Source organism: Hemicordylus capensis, chromosome 4 (genome assembly GCF_027244095.1).
Source record: "Hemicordylus capensis ecotype Gifberg chromosome 4, rHemCap1.1.pri, whole genome shotgun sequence".
Taxonomy (NCBI): Eukaryota; Metazoa; Chordata; class Lepidosauria; order Squamata; family Cordylidae; genus Hemicordylus; species Hemicordylus capensis.
Window position 1 is genome coordinate 166,542,951 of NC_069660.1, and position 13,427 is coordinate 166,556,377.

The window sequence follows — 13,427 nt, forward strand, 5'->3', positions numbered from 1 at the left end:
GAACAAACTGATGAAGCCAGGCTGGGGAGGCTATTCCATAATCTGGGTGCAACCACTGAAAAGGCCCTCTCCCTAGCAGCCACCTGCCTGACCTTGTTTGGCAGGAGCATGTTTGTGACATAAGAACTTTGACAGTGACAATAAGGATAATAAAATTAGCAATTCACAAACAGAACTTCCTCTATAAAGTGCTGATTCTCTTTATCAGGGGGAGAGCAACTGGCCCTATCAATCCCCAGCACAGCATCCCTCCAGTGGCTGTTGCTGATATCTATCTTATATAATTTTTTAAGACTGTGAGCCCTTTGGGGACAGGGAGTCATTTTATTTATTTATTTATATCTATGTAAACTGCTTCAGAAACTTTTGTTAAGAAGCAGTATATACATTTTTGTTGTATTCGTATATTGAGGAATCACCCAGTTGAACTAATAGTATCATATAATTATTCATCACAATATGGCTTTAAAAAAAAAGTCAAAGTGCACAATAAAGCAATATATAAAGAAAATTGTTATGATGCAGTTAACACATGTCGGTACGAAAAATACACAGAATAAAAGGTAATTTCCCTCCCAAGTCTTGCTATGCTGCCTGAATGATAATGAAGATGCTAAAGTGGTGGATAGCTTCTGCCTTTTAGGATCGACCATCAAACAGTAAAGGATCCAGCAGTCAAGAAATATGCCACAGACTAACACTTGGTAGGGTTGTAATGAAGGCCTTGGAAAAGATAATTAGATGCTGTGACCTATCTATACCTACAAAGATTAGAATCATTTGGACAATGGTTTTCTCTATGATACCCTATGGATGCAAAGCTGGACTCTGAAAAAGCAAGATAGAAAAAAATATTGATGCTTTTGAACTTTGATGCTGGAGAAGACTTTTGAGGACACCATGGACAGCCAAGAAAACAAACAAATGGATCATAGAACAAATCAATCCAGAACTTTCACTTGAGGCACAAATGACCAGGCTCAAACTATCATACTTTGGACACACTGTGCGAAGACCCAGCACCCTTGAGAAGTCCATAATGCTGGGAAAAGTGGAAGGAAAGAGAAGAAGAGGACGACCAGCAGCAAGGTGGATGGACTCGATTACAACAACAATGACTGCACCACTGGGAGACCTAAAAGACCAAGTTGAAGACAGAACATCCTGGAGAGAATCTATCTATGTGGTTGCTAAGCATTGACACTGACTTGACAGCACTTAATCAATCAATAATCTAATTGGTGAACACAAGAAAAGGAACACTGTTATTTACCATTAAAGTTTCTTCTGTCGGTGTAATGGAGGCATTCCATTGCTTAGGTGCTTTTTTTAGTTACTGGAGGGAGGAGCCTCCTTCAGATTTTTTTTTTTTCTTAACCAGTGCAACCAAAGAGACCAGCAAAGCAGAACTGCTAGTCAGTATGAATATAATGCTTTTCAACAAAAGTTTTGAAAGTGGTTTACAAAGAGGCTCCCTTTTCAATTTGTTCACAATTTTAAAAAGAAACATAAAATAGACACCAACTGCAGCCACTGGAGGAATGCTGTGTGGGCTTGGATAGGACCGGTTGCTTTCCCCCTGCTTAAATAAAGATAATCGCCACTTTAAAAGGTGCCTCTTTGCTAAGTTAGCTAGCAGGGTATGAGCAGCTGTTCACAGATGCTCATAACTAGCACAGAGAGAAGCAGTAAAACCAGAAGCAAAGTGAAGGAAATAGATTAACTTAAATATGCAAGACAGAGAATATAATGAGGATTATAATCGGATATCCTCTTGGGGCCTTGGCAACTTGTGCTCTTTTATGTCATGTCTCAACAACATCAGTTCTACAAGCTACTGAGTGTGTCCATGTGGCCTGCATAACACCAAGAAGAAACCTTTTTCTGGTGGTGTAGGAGCCGATCCATGATGAGATGGATCAGCAGCCTAAAAATAACAGGGCAGTATTGACATTACTAAGGCCCCTAATGTCACAGCGGGGAAATGGCTTGACTAGCAAGCCAGAGGCTGCTGGTCCAAATCCCCGCTGTTATGTTTCCCAGACTATGGAAACACCTATATTGGGCAGCAGCGATATAGGAAGATGCTGAAAGGCATCATCTCATACTGCGCAGGAGATGGCAACCCTAACCCCTCCTGTATTCTACCAAAGACAACCACAGGGCTCTGGGGTCACCAGGAGTCAACATCAACTCGATGGCACACTGACATTACTGAGATGGAATGATGGTCTGGAGAATGTTCCTGTCAAAAGCAGACCTGAAGATGTCAATTTGGTAGTGTCTAGCAAAAGTAGACAAAGTGAACAAGATAGCTACTTTGCATATTTCTTCCGGAGATGCATTTATTGTGAATGCTGCAGATGTGGCTGCTATTGAGCAGGTGGTGAGGGTTGTCAGCAGAGTTGGATATTACTTTTTGTATGTAATAGATGGGCAGTATCTAAAATACAAGTATTTAAAATACACATTTTTCAATACTTTTGTATTTTGTATCTAAAATACTTCCCTGAAAAATATTTTGTATCTAAAATACATTTGCTCAGGTATTTTGTATTTTTAAAATACATTGCCAATACATCTCAGTTAATCACTGTTTTGCTTTCTTACTTAAGGAGCTGCCTTTTTATTGAAAGCAGGCAGCCCATTGGCTTTCAAGCATCCTCTTGTATGTGCTCTGTTCCTTCCTCTTTGCCTCTTGAAGTTTAAATAGTTTTACTCTGCTGACTGGTCAGCCAGCCAAGTTTGAATATCAAAGGGAAAAAAGAGAGAGACTGTGCTTGTGAGTAAAATAGGAAATGAGGGGTGAGGCTGTCATGTGAGTCCATTGGGGTGGGGTGGCATGGAAGAGGGAGCAGCTCTAACACTAGCCTGGGTTAGGCTAGTCATGTGAACAGCCTCAGTATCACTAGAAGTGCACCTAGGTAATTTTAGGCCTTTGGAGGCTCCCCCATCTTGCTGGAGCCCCCCCCGCCCCCCCCTGCTGCAGCAAGTTAAGCATCTTACACACACACACACACACACACACACACACACACACACACACACACACAGTATTTTTAACATGTGGATTTTGAGGGCACAATCAGCAACTGATAATGTAAGAATATAAAACAGCCCAGTACAGTGCAGGCCAGCAGTGACCACACCATTCAGCACAAACTAAAGAGGATCTGGGGGCCTTCAGAGGGTGTGGAGGCCCCGAAGTCCAGGGGTGAGAGCACCACTGAAAACCACTGTGTGGGACACACAGAATAATAAAGGAAATCAAGCTTGCTTAGACTGGATTAAAAGCTTCTCAGGTTTTAAAAGCCATTTCCCCACTCACAACAGCCAGTAAAGTTGGTGGGTGAGAGAGAGAGCACGAGAGAGAGAGAGAGAGAGAGAGAGAGAGAGAGGGCATGAGCCTCACAGGAGCAGATGATTCCATATACAGTATCCAAGTTTGTCCCCCTCCCCCATTTTATCCTCACAACAATCCTTTGAGGTAGGCTAGGCTGAGAAATAGTGAGTGGGCAAGATCACCCACTGATCTGACTGAGAACTTCAACTTGGGGCTCCCAGTCCCTCATCCAACAACCGAATCACTACACCACATTAGCTTAGAAGGAAATTAGAATCTATCTATCTATCTATAATTCTCTAAGGCATACCCATGGCTAATCCCATGTGTGGCAGCTCGTGTGAGAGTTCGCGAGCAGGAGTGCAGCTCAGAAGAGGGTGGAGAGATCTCTGAGGTGAGGGGGGCTCTGGGGTGAGGGGAGGAATCAAGTACTAGCACGCAGATGCTCTGTGTGGGTTAAGCTAATCTGCTTTATTTTCTGATTTGTAGGAGGATATACAAATACACCCTTTTGATTTGTATATAAACTAGAAGCTTTCTTCAGCTTTCTTAGTGAGTAACGGCTTGGGTTTAGGGGAATCCTTCTGAGTCACTCCTGTAAAACAACCCCCCACCATTGTTCTCAGTGCTTCAGGAATAGCATAGAGAAGGGAGGAAAGAGGAGAGCAGATTAATTGGGGTAAAAAGGAATTGTTCTCCTCCCCACATGGTTTGACCATATGATTGCCTCACTATACATACAACTTGCTGCTCGTTTGACTATGTCACAGTTATAGGATTGCAGCCTTTGTCATGACTAACTTCAGTTATTTAAATGGGTCTAGTCTAACATTGGATACATCCTGTTGTGTTTTGATTTCTGTTGACATACTTTAGGTATATTCCCTCCACCCCAGAAAAAAGCCTGTAGGGAATGGAGAAACATAGAAACATAGCAAAAAGAAACAGGGTATTATGATGTTTTGGAATTATTGATCTGATGGAGTGTTAAAAACGCTGGAAATACTCTGTTTTTTGCAGGACAAATCCAAGCACATCAGTATGTTGGATGGATATCCCATTGTCTGATGGCTATTTTTAAAGATATAATACAAGTCTAGCAGGAAGTGGTCCCGTACAGCAGTTCTTGTCCTTTGCTAAAATGATTCACAGCCCCAAAAGGCACAACTTGAGTGATTTAATCATTGAAAAACTTGTATCATTTAAAGGAAATGGAAACAATTTTAGATAAGTAACAAACATCTCAAAATTGTTTCCTTTTTTCAGGCATTGTATTTTGTATTTTAAGATGTATTTTAAAATACTATTTTGTATTTTTATTGCTTGTTTACCAAGTATTTTGTATCTAAAAGACATTTTACTCAGGTATTCTGTATCTAAAATACTTTTTAAAAGTATTTTGTCCATCTCTGGCAATAGAGATGCATACTTTAGTCCACTTTGCTATTCTTTCCTGTCCATAGCTGATTGATTGAAATATATGAAAATATAGTCTGAGGATCTGAAATGCTCTGTGCATTTAATTTATGTGCCCATTGTGTGTCTTATGTCAAGTTTGTAGTTTTCCCAAGCTAGGAAAAGCAATGTCCAAGTTAGGGCAAAAGTATGGTAGCAATGCAACCTAAGGAAGGCACAGGGGCATAGCCGCCATTGTGTGAAAGGGTTCAAAGAACCCAGGCTGCCAATGGTAGGAGACTCCGAGAAGCCCCCGGGGGGGGGCATGGTTTGGGCTCTGAAAGAGCCCCGAATGAACACCCCCCCACCCTGCCCACCCAGAGTCCTGAGCGCTTGCCGATCTTTTTCAGGCAGCGTTTGCTGCCTGAAAGCATCTATTCCCCTTTCTCTCCCTCAGAGAGGGAGAGAAAGGGACAATAGATGCTTTCAGGCAGCAAGCGCTGCCTGAAATGAAAGGGAAAGGCTCGCTCAGGGAATAGACACTTTTCTATTCCCCTGCCTGAAACGCTGCCTGAAAAAGATCAGCAAGTGCTCTGGACCCCCGGTAGCCCGGGGGTGGTGGTTGTAGTTTGAGGCATACTGGAGAGCAGAGGGGCCGCCGGGCGGGGCTGGACCCAAGCCACTGCTCAGCTGGCTCCATGCCTGGGAAGGGAGAATTCGTTTTTGGAACAAATGATGGATCAAACCTGAGAATGGCAGTGCCCTTTGTGCACAAGTGTTTCCAGATGGATAGCGCAGAGATTTCAGAGATAGGGAGAGAAATTTGCCTTGCTCATGTGATGGTCACCAATAAAGCTACATTAAAGGAAAGCTGCCTGAGAGAGACAGACTTTAATGGCTTGAATGGTGGAAAATGTAGGCCTCTGAGGTTATGAAATGGTGTTGGACAGGCTGGCTGAGCAAGACTGCTTCTCTTAAGAAGTGTTTACTGTCTGGATATTTGCCCAAGTAGGATCTTTTACATTTGAGAAGAACAGACAATGCTGATGCAAGTTAGCTGGCCTGTAGACTGAGGGAGTATCCACTGTGGCCTGGTTGCCATGATATAATTAGCCTGGAAAACCAAAGATGTCTTGGCCAGAAGGGAGCAATAAGAATTACTTATGCCTTCTCTGACTTTTTAAAATTTTTATTAAAGGTTCTGGCCAGCAGCAGAATCACTCTCCCCACTTCCTATCTTGATCTCTGCAAACACCCACCTGTCGATCAGGAGCACACATGGCTCTCCTACTGGGTGTTCCCTCCAACCCTGTTATATGTGGGTTCATTAATAATGTTGTTGAATGTTTCTATAAAAGTCAATATTGAGTTAGCACAAGTATATTATTTTATAAAATGAAAGGTATTAATTATATTTTGATTTGCTTCTGTATGATAGATTTTTTTTTTTAAATGAAGAAGAGTTTAGCATAGCTCTGATTAGGCAACACCTCCCTCCCTCCACCTCCAAACAAAAGATAGAAGCAAAGACATAAATTTCCTCAATCCAAACAATGAGTTTAGTTGTAGTGTTTTAGTATTTAATTTACTATCTGTTGTAGTATTTTATTAACTTAATACTGTTTGCTTTAATTTAACTTGTAACTATGGCCTGAAAGGCAGGGCATCAAATATTTTAATTTTTTTATAAGCTCTATGCCCTTGACTTCCTGCAAGGTCCTATAAACGTATAGCTTATAGAAGCTTTGTATATATGTAGCTATGAGTGCCTTGAGTATGTAGAAAATAAGTTTTTTTGGGGGGGGGACATGATTCCAAGCTGATAGGCAATTCAACCATCTGAATTCACTATTATAATGATAATGAGAAATAATGTATACAAAGTGTACATTGTCAACAAACCTCACAACAACCATAGGTCAGATTATCCTTCTTATAAGGAGGAGAGCTGGTCTTGTGGTAGCAAGTATGACTTTTCCCCTTAGCTTAGCAAGGTCTGCCCTGGTTGCATATGACTGGGAGACTGTGTGAGCACTGTGAGTGTGAGCACTGTAAGATATTGCCCTTAGGGGATGGGGCTGCTCTGGGAAGAGCAGAAGGTTCCAAGTTCCCTCCCTGGCATCTCCAAGATAGGGCTGAGAGAGACTCCTGCTTGCAACCTTGGAGAAGCCGCTGCCAGTCTGTGTAGACAATACTGAGCTAGATGGACCTATGGTCTGACTCAGTATATGGCAGCTTCCTATGTTCCTATAATGCTGCTAAGGGGATGAAGTTGAGAGCTTAATAAATTCATGACAAAGGTGACATCTGAACCTTTCCTGGTTGAGAGCACAGTTTTAGTCACTATGCTAGAGAAAATGCTAAGGAACTATTTTTTGTAAAAAATATTTTCTGAATCTAGCTGCCATTAAAATTGAGTGTAAGTTTCTATTTCCTTGCCCAAACAGTACAGGTGATGATGATGATTTTTACATTTATATCCTGCTCTTCCTCCAAGGAGCCCAGAGCGGTGTACTACATACTTGAGTTTCTCTTTCACAACAACCCTGTGAAGTAGGTTAGGCTGAGAGAGAAGTGACTGGCCCAGAGTCACCCAGCTAGTTTTATGGCTGAATGGAGATTTGAACTCGGGTCTCCCCGGTCCTAGTCCAGCACTCTAACCACTACACTACGCTGGCTCTCAGATGCACCATTGGGCGATTGGGTTCAAAGAACCTGGGCCACTGCCACTCAGGGGCCGTGCCTCGCAGTCCCGACACGCCCCCCTCCCCACATCCAACGTCTGAATGCGCGGCCCCATCTGGGAGTTAAATGGCCAGCGATGCGTTTGCAGTGGAGCCAGGAGCAGCTCTTCCTGCCGTGTTTAGAGAAGAATCTTTATCACAAGCAGCTAGGAAATAGTCACATATATAGGACTAAACAATAAAACAAGTATTAAATAATTTTACGCCAACAAATTACATGTCTCAGATATGCATTAAAAAGGAGCTGCTTTCCCCCCCTCTAAAAACCAAAAGCTTAATGAAGATGGTTTTCCATTTCCTTTCTGTTGTGTTTAGGCTTCCAAGAGTAAGTCCGCAAAAGGACACCATAGTTTGTATTCTTTTGTCTGTCTTCTGTCTCATGTACTTGTGAGGATTGCCATTTGGCTGACAAATCTTCATGTCCCAGGAATGGCTAGTGTAGCAGCAGCAGTTGGAGCTGCTCAAGCCAGATATGGGTCTGCTGATATCTAAGAGGAACATAGGGGAGAAGCTGCAGGAAGAAAGCCAACAGCATGGTGACTGTGTGGTCTGGGGTGACAGAAGCCGAGCATGGAAAGTTCCTGAACCTGAGAGAAGAAGCATTTTCTCTCCCTTGCTCTTGGTTTGAATGCAACTACAGCAATTCCACTTGTATAACTTGTGATATAGCAACAGAAGGTTTCAAGTTCCCTCCCTGGCTTCTCCAAGATAGGGCTGAGAGAGATTCCTGCCTGCAACCTTGGAGAAGCCGCTGCCAGTCTGTGAAGACAACACTGAGCTAGATAGACCAATGGTCTGACTCAGTATATGGCAGTTTCCTATGTTCCTATGTTGAAACAGCAACAAAGTTATTGACTCACATGTTCTGCAGCCAGAAGAGCTCACATGTTCTGAGAGCGGAAGAAGGGCTGTGCCTTGCAGAGAGGCTGTAGCAAAGCTATGGTGAAGACTTGTTCTGCTGCTAAGCATGGGTGGAGGGGGTGAAGAGAGTTTTCCTCCCCTTCCCTCAAGCACATTTTCACTTGCAGAAATATATCCCCGAGGGTTGCACAGCCCTCAGGGACATATTTCTGCAAGCAAAAGGACTTTTGGTGGGAGGGAAGATAAATAAAAATTCCCATTCTGCCTGTGCTTGACTGTGGAAAAAGTCTTTGCTGCAGCCTCTCTGAGAGGGCACAGCCCTTTTTCTGCTCTCCTATGGCTGTGGGATATGTGGCCATTGACTCCTGCATATATTTTCTGCTATTTGCATGATAAACCTCTAATGTTCAGCTTCTCCCTGTGATGGTGACACTAGTTGTCACTGAGATGTGTGCTCCATATGACCAACCACCTCCTATTGTAAGGCTAAGCCTAGCGTAAGCGAAATTGTTTAGATGGAGTTATGCTGAATTTCTATTGGCCCTGACTGGAAACCATGAAATGGGAGCCTATTAGCATCTCCAATGAAAATTCCTGCCACAAAGAAATTGTTGTTCTTAAGATGTCACAGGACTCCTACTTTGTGAAAGATTTGTTTTATGAAAAACGTCTTTCACTTCTGTAATATTTCTTGGACAGGAATTGAAATATGCATGCTATTGGCCAAAACCTACACTTTCCACACATTTTGGGTTTTGCACTGGAAAATATAAAAGTACAATGTTTGAGCTTTTAATAAAATTATATATTTGTAAGGGGAAAAGATCAGCCTTAAAAATTAGGAAATAACATAGTCAAAAGTTCTTAGTTACAGATTTAAAAGTATTTTTCTTGTGTTTATTAACCTAGATAAAGGCTGATGGAACAGTTCGTAAATGCATGTAATATTGTTGCAGTATCACAGTCGCTGGCTACTATAAAACAAGCAGTTCTAAGTAGAACCAAAGGAGCCTTTATGCTGCTTTTAACATGTTAACTCTTACCTTAGAGGAGGCCCTCCCACATGCTGTGAATTTGGTTTGTCTTGGACTGTCAGCACATGAGTTACAAAAGGATGTGTGTGTGTGTTTAGTCTGCGTGGCCACCATTTTGAAACAACATGGTGGGTTGGGGGAAAATACCATGTTGAGGTACCCGAGCACTCCCTTCCCATATGCTGTGAATTTGGTTTGTACTGGCCTGTAAAGGCAAAAGTTATTATATGATATAATGCACATATTATATATGATGTATACATCAGGTGGTATAAAATATGATAAATAAATAATACATGGACATGGTGATCTAAAAACCCTTCCCTTTGGAAAGTAGGCTTAAAATAAATTAGCTACCAAAAGTAAGCCAGAGTTTGTGGATGCCAGTCAATGTGTAAGGCCTGCAAAGGTATCTAATGAAAACCTGGTATGAGGACATCTTTTACCAAATTATGTTTCCAAACCACAAATGGAAAATATTAGAATATCCCCCTAATGAACTTCTCTGTGAATGTGGCTACAAGAAGAATGGAGTTCTAGTTTTTTAGACTGTGAGCCCTTTGAGGACAGCAGACCATTTTATTCACATATTTTTCTTTGTAAACCGCTCTGTGAAAATTGGTTGAAGAGAGGTATATAAATATTCGTCTTCATCGTAGTAGTAATGCTTTATCTTGTTTAATGCCTTTATTTTTAAAAGCAATTTTACATAGTTTACAGGAATTTTTCAGTAAACTACCAGATTTAGCAGAGGTCCAAAAAATTTGTTATCCTCTTGATGTTCTAGATGTGTTTGCTCCATTTAGGATAACAGTTCTATATGGAGCAAAGTAGTTGAAACAAAGGGCCAATTAGGACATAATGCCAAACTGCGGGTAGGTGTACCTGAAGATAAGTGCTGAAGTTGAGAATTGTGTAATTGTTTTGTTGCATCCACCTGCTAGCTAGTCCTCCCTCCCTCTTCCTAGTCCTCCCATGCGCAATCCCACCACTCATGGCACTGCTTGCATTGCAAGACTGTGGACATGGCATCAGCACATCACCCACCCAGCAACCACACTACAATGTGAGTGAGGGCATACTAATCATGTTCACATTTTCTCATAATCCGGCAGCTGTCTCTGGCAGGGCAAAGACAAATAAGCCCTTTCTCCCAACCATCATATGGCTTTGCTCCAAAGCTGGAATATTTTCCCCATGTATGAAGCTGGAAACTGAATAGGGCGCAGAAAGTGTGAGAGGAAAAAACCATGGCCCTGACTTCAAATACCCTTGTTCCAGGGGGTGGCGGGGGGGGGGGGGGAATCTAGTTTCTTACACTGCACCACTTCCAACCAGCCTTTCTTTGGTCCCAAACCCCATTCCCCCATAACTCAGCCAGGTTTTGTCCACCACCTCCCAATTCACCCAGGGTTTGTCTACATCCACCAAGGTCCACCACCCTGCCACCACACAATCCACATGCCCTTTCTCTCCCAACTTGCCAGAACACAAGCACCATTTCCCATTCCTCACTTACAGTTTAAGAACCACACAACATGCACTAAAGCGAACAAGGTATTTTGAGGTTTTTTTTAAGCTAAAAGCAATTGAAATGTATAGGACAAAGATTATTTCTGGTTCTGTGCCTTTAAATGAGGCACACATAGTTGATACACATAAATGAGACTGAACTGAACTAAGCCTTAGTTGCACGAACTTTGTAGGCATGGATAAATAGCCATGTCTAAAAATAACCATAGGTAGTTGGGAATCTGACTATGGATATTTATCTAATGGTCTACCCATATGGTAGGAGTTATTGAACTACACTGTTTCATGTTCTCATTGTTGCTGCTGTTAGGAGAGATTAGTTTTTAAACCAATGTGCATTCCTTACTACTCCACTTAATCAGCCCAATAAACTGAGTTTCGCATACAGAGAGAAGTTATAATTTGTCATTCTATATATTCCACTTATTTATAGTTCCATATCTATACTGACTTTCATGAAAGTCATCTGAAGGTGGTTTACAAATGTTAAAATACAATAAGGCTCCATAAAATCACATTAAAAATTATTCTCATCCATAAGGCTTTGTCGGAGTTGACTCGGACTATAAGCCAAGAAAACACTATGGGGGATGGAGAGTCTGCTCCAATCCCTGATCCCAGAAGCCCTTCAAACCCACAGCTGCAAGAGCCAGTTGCCCCTTTGGAGGAGTCCTGGTGCACAGGGGCCCCAGTGCCCCACAGCAAGGCCCTTCTCCCATCCTTAGAACCTTCCACTAACCCCCGAGTCCCCAGGAATGGAAACAGTGTCATGCCAGGATTGAGCTCTAGCTCCAAAAGCAGAGTGCTCACCTGGCTGTTTGGAACTTCCCTCCTGATAGGCTTAATCAAGAGATGAGGAGGCCAGCTCAAGCATCTCTAGAGCAGGATTGATCTCAAGATTCAGAAAGGGCTGGGCTGTTGCTGGCCACATAACATCCTCACTTGGCCCCAGATTTTTGAAAGTTTATGCCTCCAATTGCCTTTCCTGGCCCAAATACAGACAGGATTATAACTATGGCTAAAGGTGAAGAAAATCTGTTCCTTGATGGCATGGAGAAAAGCCTTGTGTTTAGATATAAGAAACAACTCCATTTTGACTTTTTGGTAATCTGTCACACAGGAAGCATCTGTATGTTTCTATGTATCCTGGCCTATTAAATCAAAGATCTGCTTTGAGTTCAGGAGCGCAATGAATTCATGAATCCAGGAGCTTCTTCCCATGGCCATGTAAACCATGCTATGAAGTTGTTGGGTAAGAGAGGGAAGTCTTTGGCCATCTAAAATTGGGAAGCATATTGTTACTTTATCAAGCACTGATGAAAAAACACAGGCTCTGTCCACAGGCTTATGATCAAACAGATGTGCTACAAAAGGAAAAGGGGAAGAGGAAAAGAAACAAATTCAGGTACCAATTCTTACATAAACTTACTCACTCATGGATCTCTCCCTCACATACCCTTTAGTTTATCAGGTGGGGCAGCAGTATGAAAACCCATTACAGAGCAGGGAGAAAGTGGGGATTGGAGAAGAACTTGAACTACAATCCTCAAAGGTGATTATACCTATTTTTTAATTGATTCACATAAGAGCTAAAAATGTTACAATCCTTTATGGTTGCATAACTGAAGCACTTGCAAGTGAGAGGAAGGTACCAGCAGACTCCGTGACCCACAGATACATCAGTTTCACAGAAATCTGAAAGTGGGGAGGGGGACTAAGGAGGTCAACCCCCTAAACTTTCTGAATATAATTCAATGGAACAGAATGTTCATGGACTCAGAAGGCAGTTAACAGACAACAAGGTAGGTGGAGCTAACAGAACTCAGTGGCTTGGCAGCAGTATACATGAAAGTGACCTAGGTGTCTTACTGGGCAACAACTTGAACATGAACCAGTGGTGTGATGAAGCTAGTAAAAAACCTAATACAGTCTTAGAATACATTGACAGAAGCATAATGTCTAGACCATTACAAGTAATTCTGCTCTCTTCTGCACTGGCCAGACCTCACTTGGAATACTGTGTCCAATTCTGGGCCTCACATTATAAGGACATTGACAGGTTCATAGGAGGATAACTAATATGGTGAAGTGCCTGGAAACCAACTCCTATTACTAACAGTTGAAAGAGCTAGATATATTTAGCCTGGAGAAGAGAAGAAGATAGGAGAGTCTCTTCAAATATTTGAAGGCCTATCATATAGAAGAAGGAGCAGACTTGTTCTCTGTTGCACCTGACTGTGGGACTAGAACCAATGGGTTGAAATTGCATGGAAGCAGTTTTAATTAGGGGTGTGCATGGAACTGCGGAAGGGTTTACTTACCCCTCCCGTGCTTTCTCAACTCCGGCGCCCGTATTTCCTTTAGCAATTGGGGCGGCAGGATACCTCCCTGCCGCCCCTTCCCCCGTTTGGCTGCAAAAGGCTTTAAGAAGCCTTTTGCGTGCGCACACACACAAAAGGCTTCTTAAAGCTTTTTGCAGCCAAGCAGGGAAAGGGGTGGCAGGGAGGTATCCTGCTG

The 13,427-nt window shown here is 42.4% G+C and overlaps 1 protein-coding gene across 13 annotated transcripts in view; it reads right to left on the bottom strand.

The window, feature by feature from the left end:
• Window positions 1–13,427, bottom strand: part of MTA1 (metastasis associated 1) — a 254,529-nt gene that overhangs the window by 23,463 nt on the left and 217,639 nt on the right. The window contains exon 19 of one of the 13 annotated variants that reach the window (XR_008306725.1): window positions 9,387–9,582. The exons of the other annotated variants lie outside the window; for them this stretch is intronic. The gene's annotated coding sequence lies outside the window, so the exon portion shown is untranslated. The remainder of the gene's footprint in view (window positions 1–9,386; window positions 9,583–13,427) is intronic. 13 annotated transcript variants of the gene reach the window in all.